General features: G+C 44.2%; 1 protein-coding gene across 2 annotated transcripts in view; it reads right to left on the minus strand.

The window, feature by feature from the left end:
- TFEB (transcription factor EB) overlaps positions 1-5,962 on the minus strand; it is a 77,216-nt gene extending 71,254 nt beyond the window's left edge. The window contains exon 1 of one of the 2 annotated variants that reach the window (XM_072642061.1): positions 5,836-5,962. The gene's annotated coding sequence lies outside the window, so the exon portion shown is untranslated. The remainder of the gene's footprint in view (positions 1-5,835) is intronic. The other variant, XM_072642060.1, reaches the window with a different exon arrangement.
- Positions 5,963-15,430: the final 9,468 nt, after the last annotated feature.

Here is a 15,430-nt window from a genome sequence, read left to right on the forward strand (position 1 = left end):
TATACTCCCAGTACCTTGAACATAAGGGGACTTAGTTTAAAATCTGGAGTGGTTATACAGAATTATCTCTAAGCCATGGGAGTTCCCTAGAAATTATATTAATTGCAGATCCAAACAACTAATTCTGGCATCCTATACTCAACTGTCCTCTCAAAAAATTTTTTAAATTTTTTTCATTGATATGTTTAATATGATTGTACATGCAAAGCCTATATCAGAGTGTTTGTTGTCTTATGGAGGAGGGGAGGATAAGAGGGAGAAAAAAATTGAAACTCAAAATCTTATAAAAATTAATTTTGTAAACATGTAATTGGAAAAAATAAAATACTAAGTGGAAAAAATAAAAACAAAAATTTTTTTTCTTTTCTGAATATATTCTTTCCTCCTTCCCTCATCTCTTGTATCAAATAATTTTTAAAATAAAAAGGAGAATAAAAGCTGTTGATTAAAACCACCAAGTGATTTCTTCATCTTGGGTCTCAGTTTTCTCACCTGTCAAATGAGGAAGATTGGTTCCTTCTGGGTCTAAATCTTATAATGGACCTGGGTTCTAGTCCTGGCTTTGCCACTAAATCCCTATGTGACCCTTTGAGGGTTGGGGGAGTGTTTCCATATGGAAAATGAGGGAGCTGAACTACATGTCTGCTAAAGTCTCTTACAACTCCAAAGTTGAGGAGTTTTAAGATTTTTGTTTCGGTTGCTCCCTCAAACCAACGATTCTCCCACATGATAGGTCTGGCCATTGTTAGCCACAATCTGCCTTATAGCTCCCTTTGCAATAAGGCAAGAAGCAGAATTCTCCCTACATACCCCTATGTATCCAAATATCAAGTTCATCATAGACTTTCAGGCCTTAGATCTACAGGAAGGCGCTTTGGGTGAGGCATCAGATGGAGAGAACCACTTTCTAACCCTAGTTTGGGGCTGAAACCTTAAAACTTGCATAAATCTGCCATTGGGGACAGCTAGGTGGCACAGTGGATTTGGGGGAGGAAGGATAGCACCTTGACTATGGAGGAGCTGAGTTCAAATGTGACTTCAGATGCCTACTAGCTGTGTGACCCTGGGCAAGTCCCTTACTGGTTTGCCTCAGTTTCCTCATCTGTTACAGGAGCTGGAAAAGAAAAAGACAAAATACCCCAGTCTCTTTTCCAAGAAAACCCCAAAAGGGGTCCTGAAGAGTGGACCATGACTAATTGACTAAACAACAAAAAAAAAATCCATCCCACGGCAAGGAAAGAAATTGTCTGGGGAAGGAGCCAACTCATTGTAAAAGAAAGATCTCTGAGCTGGAAGTGAAGACAGCCTGAGTTCAAATCATAACTCTGCCAAATATTACTGGTACAACCTTGGGCAATTCACTTCCCATCTTTGGGCCTCAGTTTCCTCCTCTGTAAAATGAGGGAGTTGGACTAGACAGCTATTGAGGACCCATCCAGCTCTAAAGATATGATCCTTTGAATTCATGCTAGGCTGTGAGATGTTTCCTTCTTGACACAGTAAAACTTTTCCTGAATAGGCCTGAAATGTCTCTCTCCAGCCTGGTTCTAGCTAAGACTGACTTTTGTAGAAGAGAGCTTGGGATAGTTATAGAACTTCTTTGGGCCTCAGTTTTCCCTATCCGGGAAAGAAGTTAATATTATTTGTGCTACCAATTTCATAGGGTGATTGGGAGACAAGAGGGTTAGATGATCTCTTATGTCCTCTTTCAAGACACAGAGCAAATCATCCTTGCCTCAGTTTCCTCACCACTAAAATAAGACGGTTGGACTAGGTGGCTTTTAAGGTTCCTTCCAGCATAAGAACTCTGGACCTGTGACACAATGATCCTTTCCTGGGAATGTGCTCGCATGCCCAGGTGGCTCAGCCCATACTCAAGGACTCTCAATAGTTTCAGAGGATAGCAAAATTCCAAGGGTATACAAGGTAGCCAGAGCCTCAGTCTCAACTTTAACGTCATCTCCACCATGAATCTGTCTAGAAAACAGCTAGACTGAAATCAGGAAGACCTGAGTTCAAATCCAATTTCAGATACTTACCAGCTGTGTGACTCTGGACAACTCACTTAACCCCTTTGTGTTTCAGTTTACCCATCTATCAAATGGGGATATCAATAGCACCAATCTCCCAGAGTTGTTGTGAGGATCAAATGAGATAATAATTTTTTAAGTGCTTACACAGTGCCTTGGCACATAGGGGCACTATATAAATGTTAGCTATAAGCCTTCCATAGTCACCCCATAATGGTAGGGATCTTTTAGCCCTCCTCAGATCTCGTACAACATTTTGCTCTGCCACTGTCTTTCTCAGTTTCCCCAGGTGCAATATGAGGTCCTTTCTAGTTCTAAATCTATGACAATCACTTATCCTCTTTCATTCTGTATTATTATTTTCTGTATTTGTACTTTTCCCCGCACTAGACTACCAGTGCCATGAGGACAAGGCTGCTGTCTGATCTAATTTTTTTATTCCTCACACATACCCCTCAGTGCCTAGCACAGCAGGTGCCTAATAATAAGCATTTGAATTCAATTGAAGCCTATGTGGTTCATTACCAGCACAACCACCCTCTTTCCCAAGGGGGCAGGGAGCCAGACTGGTTTTTAGAGCCAGCATATTCTGGGCAGCCCCTGCTAGAGCCACAAACTGCCTGCTACTTTGAAAAGGAAGAAACAGGAGTCACTGCAAGACCAGGAACCAAAGAAAGGGGGAAGGTTCAGGCACTGTTGGGTATATACAGGTGCTGAGAAGTGATAAAACATACAATTATAGTGAGAAACTGAACTAGAAATAGGAAGAGCAAGAAGCCAGACACTCAAGAAGTCATCAAGTCTTGGGAGAATAGAACTTAGGCCAGCCTGGGGGCTTCCTCCTGTCTTATAGGAAATGGGCTACATGGAGGAGGAGTGGGGAGTGTGGGAGCAGACACTGGGCCCTCCACTTCAGACAGCACCTGGAAGCCTGAATTCATTGTTACCTGCCCCATCTCCCCCTTCCCCACCCTACCGTCCTAGGAATCACTGCACTAGATAAGCAACTTCTTCTTCCAGAATTTCTCATTCAGTAAACATTTATTAAATGCCTACTGTTTACTGAAGGGAGGAAACTAGAGGGAAAATTCATGTGAGACATGATGCAACCCTCCTGAACTTAACAGTCTAGCAGGGGGATAAGACATAGAACAACCAAACCTTTGTTGAGTGCCTACTGTGTCTCTTAGTTCAGGAGTCTGAGCCTATCTTTCTTCCCTTAATCCTCTATCATCCAAGGATCCCAGGTACCTCACTGGTGAGGAAGGTAAGATCTGGGAACACCAGTACCACAAGGGTTTCTGGCTCTCCCTGTCTCCTCCCCTTCCACGGCTGCCCCCCACCCCCACCCCTATCAAAAGAGCATCTGGCACTGACCAAATGTTTGAGTCCTTCAGGAGTGGAGCCAGTGACTTTTTTCTGATTATAAGATTCCCCCGCCTGAGTGTACTTTGGGCTGCTATCCTTCTGTGCTAGGAATGGAGAAAATAGGGCATAGAAGATATGGTAGATTTACCCACAACCTCAGCAATTACAGACTAGGGAATTCGAATACCAAATTGTTAGACTGCCCCTCTTGGCCTTCCAGAAGACAGGGAATTAGTGAATGAATGAATGAATGAATGAATGAATGAACGAATGAGTGAATGAATGAACGAATGAATGTGCAAAACACTTGCAAGCAGGTATCAAGCTAACTTCAGACACAAGGTTCAGGTTCTGGTTGGACAACAGCCACTGGAAGAGGGAGTGCCTTAGGTCTGGGGCAGTAGAAAGAGCTAGGAGAACTGGGTTCTAGTCCAGACTCTGCTGCTAACTTTCTATGTGAGCTTGGGCAAGGAGCTTCCCCACTTTAGGACTTGCTCTAATTTCTTTATAAAATAAAGGTGTACTTAAGCCTCTTCCAAACTTTGTAAATCTGAATTTGCACCCAAAGTCCCAACCATTCTGGGATCTTTGCCCCATGGCAGGAGCCTCAAAGGCTGCAAAGGGGGAATGTATCACTCTGAGGTTAGAGATTAAGCGAGAAGTAACCTCCAGTCTAACGTGGACAGACAGCAAACCCCTTGGACCAGGTTGCTGTTTTAGTCTCTGTCTCTCCCTTTTCTCCATTCACTTCTAGACTTGCTGGGACAGAAGAACAAACCCCGGAGACTGTCCTCCAAGCCCTCAATGGGCGAAGGGACCGGAAAGAAAGGGTAGGCTGCCACCTCTCAGTTCAGTCTCGGACCCCAGGGAAGTGTTGAGCAGGGCAGGACTTTTATTCAGAAACCGGCAGAGACAAGTATTAATTCAGACAAGCTAAAGACAAACCAGGGAGGGGAGTGATTTGACGCCCAGAGATACTGCTGAGGGCAGGGGAAAGAGTGGCTAATCCAGAGACCAAGAAGTGGTTAGGTGTCGCAAGAAAGTGTGAATTGTAAAGAGTGGAAAGGAAGTGAAGGGAGTGGGGAACCCAGGGTTTCTGCGGAAGGAGGGGAGTCCAGGGGCAGAGGCGACAAGGGTAGAGCCAGGTCCGGGGACTAAGGCTGGGGTCTGAAGATCTTTAAAGCTGGTGCCCCGCCCCCGAGAAAGGTGCTCGGCGGCCGGGGCGGGCCAGGCGACAGCAGCGGGAACCTGCTCACGCAGCCCCAAGCGGCCCCAGGGCGGCGGAGCGGAAAGCTATGGAAAGCCTGGGTCAGGGAAGGAGAAAGGGGTGGGGCGGAGGGGACCCGGGCTGGCCAGAGCCCCTGTCATCGGCCGGAGGGGCAGGGGCAGGAAAGTTGGCGAATCCCGGGCCCTGGGACGGACAGGAATCCGGAGTCTGCGGCCTTGGCAGGGAGTAGGGGCGCACTGATTTAGGGGCGGAGCAGCCATGGCACCGGGAAGCGGGGGCACTGGGCGGGCAGGGGGGCGGGCTACAAGTTATTCGGGGCTTAGCAGAGGAAGGGAACGCTCGGAGGGAGAGGACTGCGGGTGCATTCTCCCGAGTCCCGGTGTTGGCACTCTTTGGAGACAAGACGGAGCTAGCTAGCGAGGAGAGTTCGCGTTAGAAAAGAGGGAGAAGAGCAGAAAGCTACTCTCTGGGGAGAGGGTGCAGCCAGTGGGGGCAACTTCTCCCAGCCTGGAGGGGGGAGGTGGGGTGAAGAGGCAAGGGGAATGGGATGGTCCCTCCCTTGCGAGCCTGGCCCCCCCCATGGGCGGGACGCTGCTCCGGACCTGCCCCCTCTTCGACCATCAGGCGGAGCCTGGCCCGGGCCGGACACGGCCCCCGCACACCTCCCCCGGCCCCCCTTCCGCGCCCCGCCCGCCCCTGCAGCCCCCGCCGGGTCGGGGGAGGAGGGGGTGACGGAGGGCGGGAGAGGAAGAGAGCTGGGCCACCGTCCTTTCCCGTCTAGTCCCACTAACTCCCAAGTTCACTCCCACGCCTCCCTCCCCTTACACCCCACAGCTCCCTGGGCCGGGGGAGGCCCCAGCCCGGGCCCCTCCCGCCTGGTTACATAAGGTCCCGGCGCGGCCGCCCCCCCACCCCACCCCCGCCCTGCCCGAGTCCCGGGGGAGAGGCCGGTGCGCCCACCCCCCGGCCTGCGGGACAGCGCCGGCCCCGCGGGGACAGAGGGGACACAGCCTGGTCGGGACGGGGCAGGGGATTCCCCATCTTCTCCTTCTAGCTCTCGCCTGGTCCAACCCACTGCCCCCGGTCCAGCCACCTGTCTCCGATACCCAAAGGAGGCAGGAGAAGCTTCTGTGCGAAGCGGGAGCCAGGAATCCGGGTCCGGAGTCCGAGGTCCCGGCCCCCCCTCCGTCCTCCTCTGGCCCGGCTCACCTCGACCTGAAGGTCAATCGGCCCGAGCGGCTCCGGCAACTTGTTCAAGTTCAGGTGCCCGGGCCGGGAGCTGGCGCGCGCCCCGCTCCGCCCCTCCGGGGCCTCCTCTGGGCTCGACGCTGCTGCCCAGGCGGCTCGCCCTGTCCACTGGTCGCCCTGCCGCCGCCGCCGCCTCTGCTGCTGCTGCTAGGGCTAGGGCTACGGCGGCGGCTCCTCCTCCTGCTCCGCCGCCGGGTACCCCGCAGCCGCGACTCCCCCGGGTTCTCTGCAACCACCCGCTCTTCCTTTTCTCCGCCGCCGCCGCCGCTGCCGCCGCTGTTGCTGTCACCGCGAACCCCGGCGCCCGGGCTCCGGCTGTCACCTTCTCACCCACTTCCCGCCGCGCCCGGCAGAGGGCAGCACCCGCCCCCTCGGCCTCCTCCGCCCCGCCCCGCCCCGCCCCCATGCTGCCTGGGAATTGTAGTCTTTCCTGATCTTGTAGTCTCCGGACTCTGAGATTTACCTCCGCAGGGCACGTTGGGAGTTGCAGTCTCCGTCCTTCCTGAGTACTTGGAGTTTGGCTTCCTGAAGCACGATGTGCTAAGTGCATTGTAATTTAATATAGAGACCTCAACTATTTAACTGAGGCCCAGAGGCCCAGTGAATTGTCCCAGGTTATACAGCTGGGAAAAAGTAGAATCAGAATTTGAACCCATGTCTTCCTTCCCTACATCCTTTTACCTACAGACTAGGGCAGCTAGGTGGTGCAGCAGATAGAGCACCAGCGCGGGAGTCAGGAGTCACCTCAGACACTTGACACTCACTAGCTGTGTGACCTTGGGCAAGTCACTTAACCCCAATTGCCTCACCCTGGGTCATCTCCAGTCATCCTGATGAATATCTGGTCACTGAATTCACATAGTTCTGGAGAAGTGAGGCTGGTGGCCTGCACAGCCCTCCCTCACTCAAACAAAGTCAAGTGCAAGTCATGTCATCCTTTCTCTGATGGCATGGTCTTCAGCAACAAAGGAACACACACACCTACAGACTAATTAAAATAGCTAGAACTTCACTGTTATCTCATTTTATCTCAGAACAGCACTTGGGGCTGAAGGTAGGGCAAGTACCATTATTATCTCAGTTTTATAGAGGTGAAGTTGAGGCAGAGAAGGCAAAAGACTTGCTGAGAGTTACACAACTAATAAGCTTCTAACAAGATTTAAACTCAAATGTTCGTGATTCTAGTATACTGCTCTACTCACCTAGCGGTCTTGACTTTGTATCTGGCCCCCATGGATAGGTTCTTTCTTTCTCTTTCCTGTCACACGAGATGTCACCAGCAGCATGCCCTACTTTAATTCTGTTCTAATCCAGGGAAATCAAGAGATTTGTGTCCAATCTTCCCCTTCTGTAGAAAGTTTGTAAGAATCAGGGGCTGATCAGATCTTTGGGGACTCCTGTCTATTGATTATACTATCAGAGTCAGAAGTAATTTGTTCCCACTTGACTTTGCTTTTAACTAGAGGTATGACCTTAGGCAAGTCATGGACTTTTCTGGACCTTGATTTTAAAGGCGTTGATAACCTCTAATATCTGCATTTTAGGACCTAAGAGATTACTTCTGACTTGCACTACCTGTTGTGTTGGAGGGAATTACTTTGTAAGTGTTAAATGTTCTTCCTCCACTCACCAAAAAAAAAAATCTTGGATGGCTCACTATTACCTCTAGGACACAATACAAAATGCTTAGGTTGACGTTTAAAGCCCTGCACAATCTGGCTCCCTCGTTCCTATGCCGTTTTATTTCCTATTACTCCCCTTCAGGAACAAGCCTGCTCTGTTCTCTCCCCACAAAACTCTGTCTCTGGGCATTTGCACTATGGACTCCCCATATGTAGCAGGCATCCTCTCCTCTCCACCTCTACCTTCTTTCAAAGATTCTCCTGTTCCCCACACTCCGTACTTATTCTCCTCTACTCATTGACCCTCTCTCCTTGAAATCATTTTATATTATTCTACCTATAGTATGTCTTTGCTTTTCTTTATGTGTTAAATCCCACCCCTATTAAAATGTAAGCTTCCCCGAGGGCAGGGGCCACTCTGGCATAGATCCTTGCACCTGACTGCTGAATTGAACAGAGTGACAATTATTACCCATGAGGCCTTGGGGAAAAAGAACCTGTAGACTGAGGGTCTTGGCCATGAAATACATGTTCCCCAGTGCCCAGGTTCACTGACTCCAAATCCAGTATTTTTTCTACTTCATATTGTTCAGTCTTTTTCAGTTATGTCTGACTCTTTGACCCCATTAGGGGTTTTCTTGGCAAAAATACTAGAGTGATTTGCATATCCTTCTCCAGATCATTTGACAGATGAGGAAATTGAGGCAAACAGGGTGAAGTGACTTATCCAAGGACACACAGCTACTAAGTGTCTGAGGTTAGATTTGAATTCTGGAAGATGAGTCTTTCTGACATCAGACCTGGCATTCTATTCACTATGCCACCTAACTGACTCACTTTAAAGAGAGATGGAGGGAGTTGTCCAAAGTCAGCCAACATGTAGGCACTTCCAGTCCAATGGTCTTGGTACTCTACCATGTCTGACAAATTTTATTTCACTGGTCTCTCACAATGACCCTTTAAGGTAGGTAGTGTCAATATCATGATTTTTATTCTACATGGGAATAAACTGAGACTGGGAGGATATAAGCGAATTCCTCAAGTTTATATAGCTAGTAAATGGCAAAACTAGAATTTAAACCCAGGTCTTCTAACTCCTCAGTTTTTCTCTGAGATTACACCCTGATATTTTTTTGCCCTCTGCTCTCTGTTCTGCAGCCTCTGGGGCTGAGGGTCTTTCTCTTCCAGTCTTAAATTAGTCCTAGGTAGGCCTTAGAATGAAGAGATGCTTCATCTGGAATTGAATTGCTGGATCTGAGTTGAGCTAACTGCTCATTCCTTCATATAACCAAGAACAAGATTTTTCAAGATGGAAACTGGCCCTGTCCCTAGTCACTTGACAGCCCAAGATTTGAACTTGAGAGAAAGAAGACGGGGAAAGGCTATAACTCCACTGTCCTCTAAAAGTGGTCCTCCTCCTCCTTCCTTCCTGGGCTGTAGTATAAGCCAGGACTGGTTCATGCTTCAGTCTTCACAAGAAGTGCATTTAAAAATACCTGTCTATGTAAATAGGTTTAGAGAAGGGAGAGGGGAGAGCCAAGAGGATACTACATAGAAATGCTTTGTGTCAGATTTCTGTGTTTTGTATTTTTCAGGTAAACCACTTTCAGTAGAGAAGAAGGATAGGGAGAGACAGAGACAGAATTCAGTAGAGGAAAGGGTTAAGGTCATTCTACCCTGTTTCCAACTCTAATTCAAGTGCATAGACTCTTTGGGTGCTACTTTACTATGGGTACATGTGGAGTGACTTGAGGTTTCAGCTCCTTTAGTGAAGATTCTTCTTGGTCATACAAAACAATATTTCCCCCTTTCTCACAAAACTTAAGAGACTTGAAAATGTAAATAAATAGAAAATAAATACGTACCCACATTTCACAGACAATAAAGTAATTAGAATCTGCTTTCCAAGGTGGTCTCTCTGGAGCCTCAAGCGTTAACCCTTAACCCAGACTTTCTCAATACTACCACAATAGGAGAAAAGCTGACATTTCAGTTTACCAGGGTTTGAATCTTTGCACCCAAGTGCCAACGCTCTTGATGAGTCAATCACAAAATGACCTTGCATGGCAAGCTGGACTTACATATATTAAGGGTTGGCACTGATTCCTACAAGTGATTAACTGTTGAATAAAGTTTAAATGCTTTAATAAAACTGAAAAAACAAAACAAAAATACCTATCTGTATGTGCCTGTGTGTCCTCATGTCTATAGCGAGCAAGCTCAAGTTGTTAAGTCAAGGCACTATAGCAGTGCTCTAGCAAAGAGCAGAGTTATACAGTAGCAAGTGCCAGAATTGAGAGGCAGAGATCTGGGTTCCAATCCCAGCTCTTTTCCCTTTGTGATTTTTGGTAAATCACTTCTGTCCATACCAGAGGTTTGACATTCTTATAATGAAGAACCTGGCCTAGAGCTACCTTCCAGCTGTCAATCCTCGGAAGCCAGTAACCCAATTTCCTGGATTCTGTCCCTGAATAACCAGTTTCCATCTTGAAAAATCTTGCTCTAGGTTATATGAAGGAATGAGCAGTTAGCTCAACTCAAATCCAGCAATGCTACATACTGCCAAGCACTAGACTTGGAAGAAAATTTGATTTCAAACCCAGTGACCTTGGACAAGTCACTTAAGTGCTCTGTGCCTCAGTTTCCTCATCTGTAAAATGGGAATAATAATAATAGTGCCCACCTTCCAGGACTGTGATTAGGATTAAATGGGATCATGTACAGTGCTTGGCAAACCTTAAAGCAATCTCCAAATGCTTTTTGTTGTTGTTTGGTTGTTTCAGTTGTGACTCTTTATGACTCCATTGGGGGTATTCTTGGCAGAGATACTGGAGTGGTTTGTCCTTTCCTTCTCCAGCTCATTTTACATATGAAGAAATTGAGGCAAACAGGGTTAAGTGACTTGCCCAGGGTCACCCAGCTAGTAGGTGTCTGAGGCCAGATCTGAAATCAGATTTTCCTGACTCCAGGCCTGTTCCAGGCTAGTTAATATTATCCATAATGATATTATCCATTCCTTTCTATAGATTTTGAACTGATATTACTCTCTGTAGGAGAAGAAAAAGCCAAGCATTTATTAAATATTTACAATATGCCAGGCACTGGGTTAATTGCTTTACAAATGTTAATTACCTCATTTGATCCTCACAACAATATTATCCCCATTTTATAACTAAAGAAAATAACTTAAATATATGTTGAGTGACTTTCTCAGGGTCACACAGCTCGGAAGTGTCTGGGATCATATTTGAACTCAGATCTTCCTGACTACAAGCCCAGCATTCTTATCTAGTTGCTGTTCTTGGATCCTTTCAGTTCTGAGGCTTGATTTGAACTCAGGTTTTGCTTATTCCAGGCCTATTGTTCTATCCACCACACCCCCTAGCTATTCATATCATCCCTCTCTAATCCATGCTCCACACCACTCCCTGAGTAATCTTTCTAATGTGCTAGGAGGATCATGTCTATTAAAAAATCTTCAGTGGCTCCCCATGCCTTAGAAAGTATAAATTGCTTATTCAGGTGTTCAAGGCCTGCCTTATACAGCCTTTAACTACTTGTCCAGTCTTATGTCATATTAATACTACTCCCCTTTATACTTTCCACATTCTAATCAAACTGAACTTTCTGTACGACTTTTCTCTCCTGTCATTTCTCATCGCTAGGTCTGAACTTGACCTCAGATAGCGTGATGTCATGGGGGAAACAATAAACACCAAGATTTGGTACTTAAAGACATAATTTAGCACTTTTCACACAAATAAAGCAGATCAGATCTAAACAATTAGAAAAAAATCAATTGTTCACAGGTAGACCAAGCTAATATATAAAAATGACAACTCTACTTAATTTATTTTTTCAGTGCCATACCAATCAAACTATCACAAATTTATTTTATAGAGCTAGAAAAAATAATAACAAAATCCATCTGAAAGAACAAAAGGTCAAGAATATAAAAGGAATTAATGGGAGGAAATGGAAAGATAGGTTGTCTAGCTATATCAGATCTAAAACTACATTATAAAGCAGCAATCATCCTATTTGGCACTGGCTAAGAAAGATCAGTGGAATAGATTTGGTAAACAAGACGGAGTAGTAAAAGACTATAGTAATCTACTATTTGATAAACCCCAAAATTTGAGCTTCTGGGATAAGAACTCACTATTTAATAACAATTCCTAAGAAAACTGGAAAATAATATGGTGGAAAATAGGCATAGACCAGCATCTCACACCCTATACCAAGATAAAGTTGAAATGAGTACATGATTTAGACATGAAGGGTGATATCATAAGCAAATTAGGAGAACAAGAAATAGTTTACCTGTCAGGTCTATGGAGAAGGGAAGAATTTATGACCAAACGAGGCATAGAGAATATTATGAAATGCAAAATGATTAATTTTGATTGCATTAAATTAAAAAGTTTTGCCCAAACAAGATTAGAAGGGAAACAGAAAGCTAGGAAATAATTTTTACAGTCAACATTTCAGACAAAGGCCTTATTTCTAAAATATATAGAGAAATGTGTCAAATGTATAAGAATACAAGTCATTTCCTAATTAATAAGTGATCAAAGGATATAAACAGGCAGTTTTCAGATGAAGAAATTAAAGCTATCTACAATCATAGGAAAAAATACTCTAATTACTATTGATTAGAGAAATGCAAATTAAAACAACTCTGAGGCACGACCTCACAATTATCATATTGCCAAATATGACAGAAAATGATAAATGTTGGAGATGTGGGAAAATTGGAATACTAATTCATTGTTGGTGGAGTTGTGAATTGATCCAACCATTCTGGACAGCAATTTGGAACTATGCCCAAAAGTCTATAAAAATGTGCATACTCTTTTGACCCAGAATTGCCACTTCTAGATCTGTATCCCAAAGAGATCATAAAAAAGGGGAAAGGACTCATATATACAGAAATATTTGTAGCACCTCTTTTTATGGTAGCAAAGAAGTGGAAATTGAGGGGATGCCCATCCATTGGGGAATGACCGAACAAGTTGTGGTATATGAATGTAATAGAATACTATTGTACAATAAGAAATGATGAGCAGGCAGATTTCAGAAAAACCTTGGAAAGACTTACATGAACTGATGCTGAGTGAAATGAGCAGAACATGAAGAACGTTGTACACAGCAACAGCAAAATTGTGTAACCATCAGCTATAACAGATCTAGCTCTTCTCAGCATGCAAGGATCTAAGACAGCTCCACAAGGCTCATGAAGGAAAACGCTATCTATATCCAAGAAAGAACTATGGAGTCTAAACGAAGACTGAAGCTTATTATTTTTACTTTTTTATTGTTTTTTCTTTCTCATTGTTTTTTCCTCTTGTTCTGATTCTTCTTTCAGAACCTGACTAATGTGGGAATATGTTTAACATGATTATACATGATTAATCTGTATCAGATTGCTTATTGTCTTGGGGAGGGAGGAGGAAAAGGAGAAAAAATTGGAATTCAAAATCTGACAAAAATGAATGTTGAAAACTATCTTTACATGTAATTGGAAAAAAAATATTAAGTGCAAAAAAAAAAAACCCCCCAAAGATAGAAGGAAATAAAGTCAAGTTGTCCAAAGGTAGGGGGAAAAAAGACATGCGTTGGAGTCTTGGCTCTTCTATTTACTAGCTATGTAACCTTAAATGAGTCACTTAATCATTTTAAGCCTTTGTTTTCTCATCTGCAAAATGAAGGGGTTGGACTAGATTGTTTCTAAGGTCTTTTTCTGTTCTAAAATTTGTAACCTTTTAAAAAATTATTCATTATTTTTTATCATAATTAATTTATTTGTTTTAAGTTTTCAACAATCACTTCCATAAATTTAAAATTTTCTCTTTTTCAGTCTTCCCTCCTTCCCCAAAACGGCATGTAATTTTATATGGGTTCTACACATACATTCTTATTAAACACGTTTTCACATTAGTCATGTTGCATAGAAGAATTAAAACGAATGGGAGAAACCAGGAGAAAAACCTAAACAAAACAAAGCATAACACAAGAGAAAATAGTCTGCTTCATTCTGCATTCTCTCTCTATAGTTCTTTCTCTGGATGTGGGTGGCATTTTGCATCATGAGTCATTTGGAAATGTTTTAGCTCCTTTCATTGCTATGAAGGGCTAAGTTTATCAGATACAGTCCTCACACACTGTGGCTCTTACTGTATATAATGTTCTCCTGGTTCTGCTCACTTCACTCAGCATCAGTTCATATAAATCTTTCCAGGTTTTTCTGAAGTTCCTGTTTATCATTTCTTATAGCACAGTAGTATTCCATTATGTTCATATACCACGACTTGTTTAGCCATTCCCCAAATGATGGACATTCCCTCAGTTTCCAGTTTTTGGCCACCACAAAAAGAGCTGCTATAAATATTTTTGTACATGTGGGACCCTTTCCCATTTTTCCGATCTCTTGGGGATACAATCCTAGAAGCGGTATTGCTGGGTCTCCCTTCTATCACACCCCTCCCTTCTCCTATCCTCAACCCCTCTACTTTCTTGGAGGACAAAATAGATTTCTATATTCCATTGCCTGTATATCTTATTTCCCAGTTGCCTGTAAAAACAATTTTTAACATTCATTTTTAAAACTTTGAATTCCAACTTCTCTCCCTTCCTCCTTCCCTACCCATCCCCACTGAGACGGCAAACAATTTGATATATGTTATACATGTGTAGTTATGCATGTTGTGGAAGACTATATTTCCCTCCATCCTATTCTGCCCCCCATTTATTCTATTCTCCATTTTGACTATATCCTTCTTCAAAAGTATTTACTTCTAATTACCCCCTCCCTTCTATCATCGCCCCCCCCACTTATCCCCTTCTCCCCTACTTTCCTGTAGTATAATATAGAGTTTCATAGCAAATTGTGTATGCATGTTATTCCCTCCTTAAGCCAAATGTGATGAGAGTAAGGTTCACTTTTTCCCCTCTCACCTCACCTCTCTTCCCTTACATTGAAAAAATCTTTTTCTTGCCTCTTTTATGTGAGAGATAATTTGCCCCATTCTATTTTTCCCATTCTCCTCCCAATATATTCCTCTCTCACCCCTTAATTTTATTTTTTTTAGATATCATCCCTTCCTATTCAACTCACCCCATTCCCTTAATCCCTCCAACTACCTAGTACTGAGAAAACTCTCTGATAGCAGAGACCATTTCTTGTCTAAACTTTGTCTATCCCCCAGGGTCAGGTATTGGTTTCTGCACATAGGAGGTGCTCAGTAAAAGTTTGGTGCTGTTGTCTCACTCTTTTGTTTCATAGTTTGGCTTTCTTAAGGGATGGGGGGAAGGCTCCTTCTTGCTGTAATCTTGACAGTAACCTACATAAAAACAAGATCTGAATCTCTTTGAATCCCTAATGTGTAACATAATGCCTTCATCACTTAATAAATCCCTGTTGGATAATATAAAATTGATTCTCTTGGCAGAGAATATATTGATTTCAGGGGCTCCCCCTTATAAAATATCAGGTTAGACAAGAAGTATTTTGAGGACCCATTTATTTTCAGGCAAAGTCAGAAAGTGACTACCAAGAGGCAATAGAGAGCCCGGGAAAGAGATACTTGGGGAGTAAGGACTAGGAATGGAAAAAAAGGAGAGAGGGAATACGTCTGGGCAGCCAGTGAGCAAGTCTATGCAACAGTGGCAAAGCTCACCTTATTGTTGTTTGTGTCATAGACGGAATAGCAGGATCTGAGGAAGATGTCTCCAAAGACCTAGAGGGGTTGGTCATTCTGGAGAAGCCAGGTAGGTGGGCTCAATCCCTACAGTGCAGTAGTCATTCTTATGTTCAATACAGAGGGTTGGTGGAGGACAGAGCAGTAAACCTTCATCACACTTTCTCAGAAGGCTACCCAATTGAGAATGGTCTTCATAAAAACACCTAACTTGGGTCTAGACTCTCCCAAGCC

This window comes from Notamacropus eugenii, chromosome 2 (genome assembly GCF_028372415.1).
Source record: "Notamacropus eugenii isolate mMacEug1 chromosome 2, mMacEug1.pri_v2, whole genome shotgun sequence".
NCBI classification, from domain to species: Eukaryota; Metazoa; Chordata; class Mammalia; order Diprotodontia; family Macropodidae; genus Notamacropus; species Notamacropus eugenii.